The sequence below is a fragment of the Anser anser genome, assembly GCF_964211835.1.
Source record: "Anser anser genome assembly, chromosome: 6".
Classification (NCBI taxonomy): Eukaryota; Metazoa; Chordata; class Aves; order Anseriformes; family Anatidae; genus Anser; species Anser anser.
In genome coordinates, this window is record NC_139726.1 from 413,015 (window position 1) to 418,138 (window position 5,124).

General features: G+C 51.6%; 1 protein-coding gene across 8 annotated transcripts in view; it reads right to left on the reverse strand.

The window, feature by feature from the left end:
* Window positions 1–2,250, reverse strand: part of TANC1 (tetratricopeptide repeat, ankyrin repeat and coiled-coil containing 1) — a gene marked incomplete at its 3' end in the record, with an annotated part of 95,675 nt that extends 93,425 nt beyond the window's left edge. For 4 of the 8 annotated variants that reach the window (XM_083841647.1, XM_083841645.1, XM_083841651.1 and 1 more), the window contains exon 1: window positions 2,060–2,250. The remainder of the gene's footprint in view (window positions 1–2,059) is intronic. The other 4 variants (XM_083841650.1, XM_083841648.1, XM_083841646.1 and 1 more) reach the window with 1 other exon arrangement.
* Window positions 2,251–5,124: the final 2,874 nt, after the last annotated feature.

Consider the following 5,124-nt stretch of genomic DNA (forward strand, 5'->3'; position numbering starts at 1 on the left):
TATTTTGCATTTATGAGCAACTAACCCCTTTACTTACTTCCCTTCAGGACAAGATGAGACTTTACGGCTCCACCAAAACAAACTTTTTTTAAAAGGCACTTTTAAAACTACTGTTAAATACAAAACTAAAAGCACTGGGAAGATCATGCACTGTTTTCATATTTGCTCTTTTTTTCCCCACTCCATGTGTTAAACTATACCTTACATATTATCTAAAAGTCAGTTTTATAACAGCACTGCCTCTACAAACATTTTTTAAAAATAAGGCCATATGCATTTCTAAGGCCATAAGTTTTCTTCTTTTCCTGTTGCCACAGCTTTGTGGTAAATAAACTCTCCAGGGCCCACGTATAGCTTAGGGAGCTGGAAGCAGCCAAAAGCCATGAACTGACCCCATTCTTTTCATGAACTGACCCCATTCTTTTCAAACCATAGCCATACATGAAATCTAAAGCTGACCTTCCTCTGTCTTTCTACAAAGCATGAAGATCTAGCTTCTGACAGAGCTTGAAATACTAGTATTTAGTGAAAAGAGCATCTCTACAGACAAATCTTAAGTTTAAAGCCATGATTATAAGTCTCAATTTGCAGATGTGTTTATGGGTGTCATTACAAACAACCAACAGATCAGGCTGATGTTCCTAGACACTAGAAAGTTTGAAGGCGTGTCGATTAATCTTCCATCTTCAAAGAAAGACTTAATCCTGATGACAGTACGAAGTTCAGCTAAAGAAAAACAGAATAATTCTGCTAAGACTGCTTAGCTGTCTTCCAGAGTGTATGCTCAGATCACAAAGTTGCTATGGCATCAACTTCAGGACTGCGGTTAGACACACAAAACGTCTTTTTCCTACAGACTGTTATGGGAAGCTGAGCGACTTTGGCAATGCACCAAATATGTTGTGGCTCTACAGCCGATACCATTTATCACCATTCCGATGGTTAGCTAAGCTCAGAAAGCAAGACGACCAGCACCTTAGAGCGCCCACATAAACGAAGCTCTAAACACACTGCACTAGCAATTACAAACAGAAATTGTATTCACGCTTCCCTCGTTTACTAGCATTATTTAATGTCACGATACTACTTTCCCATCACTTAAGTGTTGGATCAGAACAAACAGGAGAAGGCTCATTTCTGGCAGCTGCGTATCAACCAACCGCGGGAGGAAGTTCTGCAGGATGCAAGATATCACACTGATTTCCCATCCGCATTTCCTGGCGCTTTTTAATTTCACAGCCATCGAGGTACTTTCTTAAGCCACCGCGATCCGAAACACGAGCTCACGCGGTATTTTTACAAGCCACTAACACGGACCGAGCAATCCTGCGAAACTCCGCGGCAGCGTGGCTGTGCGAGCGCTCAGCGCAGCCCGGCGGGGCGAGGGCAGGCGCGGGGCGGGGGCCGGGGCCGGGGCCCGGTCAGGGCCGGGCCGGGCCGGGCAGGGCCGCGCCGCCGCGGGCCCTCCGTCGCGGGGCCCGGCCCAGCCGCGCGGCGTCCGCGCCTCCCGGGCGGGCACCGGGCGGGGCCCCGGCACCGCTCCGCGGCCCCACACGGCCCGGCCCGGCCCGGCCCGGCGCTCCCGCCCGCGGGACAACCCGGCTGTCAGGCGCGGCCGGCGCCCGCGTCCTCCTCACGGCTCGCCGCCGGGCGCAGCAGCCGCACGGCAGCCGCGCTCCCAGGGGGCCGGGCTCCTGCTCCCACCACGGCGCGACAACCCGCCGGCCGGGACGCGGGGCAGGCGGCAGGCAGGCGGGCACACAGGCCGGCCTGCCGGGCTGCTCCCCGGGCCTCGCCCCGCGGGCGCTGCCCCCGGCCCGCCCCGGGCCCGCCGCGCCTCTCCCTTCCCTGCCCCCACCCGCGCGGCGCGGCCCCGGCCCCGCCGCCCGCCCCGGCCCCGCCGCCCTCCTCGGCCCGGCCCCGCCGCGCTCCGCGGCCACGAAGTTTCTCTCGCGCCGGCGCCGCCGAGCGCCGCTGGAGGGAGCGGGCGAAGGGCGCTGCCCGCACCCGCCGGCACGGGGGACGGGGAGAGAAGGAGAAGGGGGTGCCGAGCGCTCACCTCCGTCGCGCGGACCCCGCTCGCCTCACCGACGGCTCCCGCGGCGCGGCCCCAGCCGGGCTCCTCCGCGGCCAGCCAGGCGCGGCGGCGGGATGAGCTCACCGCCGGCGGACGGCCGCAGTCCCCGCCCCGCGCACCCCGCGGCCGCCCCTCCACAGGACCGGCTCCGCGGGGCGGGGAGCGCCCGGGGCGGGGCGGCGGGACTCGGCTCGGCGCGGCGCGGCGCGGCGCGGCTCGGCTCCGCTCGGCTCGGCTCGGCCCGTCCCTCGGCCCGCTCGGCACAGCCCCCGCGGGACGGCAGGGCGCGGCCCGCGGCACGGCCCGCAGCAGAGCTCAGCGGGGCGGGTGCCGGCGGCGCCAGGCCTGGGCCGGCCCCGCGGCGGGCCCGAGCGCGCAGGGCCCGCAGGCCCCACGGCCCCGCAGGCCCCACGGCCCCGCAGGCCCCACGGCCCCGCGCCCCGCCTCGCGGCAGCGCCCCCCCGGCGGGCGGCGCACTGGCGGCGGCCGCCAACCCCGACGGCCCCAGGGCCGGGCGCGACGGCTCCGGCCGGCGGGGTGCCGGCACCTCGGAGGCTGCTCGGTTCAGGCGTACGCGTGCTGATGCGCGCAGCCTTTCGAGCGTGTCCCATTCCGTCATCTTTTCCTCATCTTTTTCTTGCAGCGTGCTTGGACGTCAGTGGCCTCAGCTAGGTTAAGGATGTTGAAAACTTGCGAACGCGGCTCGGGTCTGTGGTGCTTCTGCTCTGAATGCACGAACCACTTCGGAGCGACCCGTCCCCGGAGAGTGCCTCCTCACGCTCGGGGAACGTGCAGGTTCTAGGTGCCTCCTGAGTACTGCGATCACGCTTCAGACAACACGGCCTTGATAAAAAAGGCTGAAACAACACTGAAAATGATTGCATCGTTGCAGACGAGATCTGCAAAGGACAAAGAGATTGGTGGAATGTAATTGATACTGACAAAATTTCTCAGAGGCATCCAAATTACTTGGTAAACTGGGCCGTGCGAGGCATGTGAGACAGGCAGATTCACACTGACTCATCTGGGAACAAGGAACGAGAGCCATGCCCGCAGTGCAGAAGGCGAGATGCTCTGGCTCGAAAGCAGCACCTTTGAAAGGACTTGGGGCTATAATGGTGATGCAACTCAACAAGAATGGTGCTGCAGCAAAAAAAGTTAATGCATTCTTTGCACATATAAACAAGGGATTAGTGAGCGTATGCAGAGGCAATACCACTTCTGAATACACCCTTGGTAAAACAAGCACTGGGATATGGTTTCTGGTTTCTGTGTCGCATTTTTCAAGATACTGAAAAATTGGGGTGCAGAAGAGAACTGAATAAATGAAGGCTGAAGATGATGCAGTTACAGTCCTAAAGCATTCAGTTCTTCGACAATATAACTGGGGAAATTTGATTATGATATATAACTACTGTAATGGAAGAAAACTTGACATTAAAAGCTTATTTAACAGACCTTAACTCAGGCATTTTCTGGCTTCTGAGATTTGACTTTGCAATCTGAGCACTTGTTTTCTTTTGTTTGTTTTGTTTTGTTTTCTCTTGCATATTTTCATAAGATGATGTGAATCATTCCTACTTGCTTTTTTATTCATTTATTTGAAGCTTACTTTCACGTGGAGATCACTAACAAAAGCATATAGCAACGCTGGCTAAGATAAATACTGAATCCTTTTTATCAAAACCTATATATATTTGTGTTTTCTCTGTTACAAAATGAGAAATGAACTAGTCCATATTTTTATATAGACAGTAGACCAGTGACATTAATTTCAGGATTTTTTTCATTTAAAAATGAAAGATTCAGTTCTGAAGTTTAGGGTTCTGAAGGTTTTAACCCTAACCCTACTCCTGCTGTGTATTTAGTGAAACCATCAGTAGATGTGCAACAGTGGCTTAAAACTGGATGCTGCTTCCCTTGTATGCTCCCTACCCTTCTGTTGTCTGCAAAGTATGTGTACGTATGTATCAGCTCCTCAACTGACACTTTTTCTGATCAGCCTATAAGGTAAAAGAGATCTGAGGACCATTTACCTTAATATAGTGGTTTGAAAACTGCAGCAATAAAACAAATTGTGTTTGATGGAAAAATGCAATTGCTAGGTAATATTCCCAGGTGGAAGGGTGGTGCGGATGGTTGAAAACAATTTCAGGTGTCTATTTTTAATCTGCCATTGTGTATCCCTCAGAGCATTTAGTCTGTATAAACAGTTCAACTGTGTTTGACAGTAACTTACTTAAGTAACTGGTACTTAGTAATCTCTTAGTTCCCCGTTGCAGAACTCTACTTGAAAATCTTTATGCTCACTTCATGATTTTTAAAATATGAGATTTAAAATCAAACATCAAATAGATGAGCAGAATATAACTGGTGACAAAGATCTCAGCATTACTCAAAGAATTTGTTAAAACATTATCTGAGTAGCACAATAGTCATTCTAACTTGCTTTTAATGTTGACACTTAAGATTTTTGCAGAAGCAGGGAGGATTTGTTATATCACAAGAGGTAAATTGAAACAGTTCTGTTGGCATAAAATTCTATTTGAAATGAAGTACAGATATTTTTACTTTGGTGTAGCTAACTGAGGTTATTGCTACCTGTGGTAACCCTGATGAGCTGTATCAAAGTAACCACTACAGAGCATTATCTCTAGGTGGTTTTTACATCTAGATAACCATCTCATGTCAATGGTTTTAGAGTTAGGTTTGTTTGTTTGTTTGTTTTAGTAGGTAAAGACACATATAGCAGTGGTGGTCTGAATGCCATCATTATGAGCACAGCAGTTGATAATGTTAGTAGAAACATTCATATGATGTATTTTTCTCTCCCAGTCTTGAATGGCTTGCCTTTTCCATCCCAAACGTCCAATACTCCAGCTGTTCCCTGCATTTGGGCCAAGCTGATTGGCTTCCCTACATATAATTTCTACATCACAGTTTCATATAATTAACAAAAAGACCAATCTTCCTCACACCAAAAAAGGAAAATGTAGGGACAGTATGAAATACATCTATAAATAACAGTAAGGATTTGCTGAGCGAAC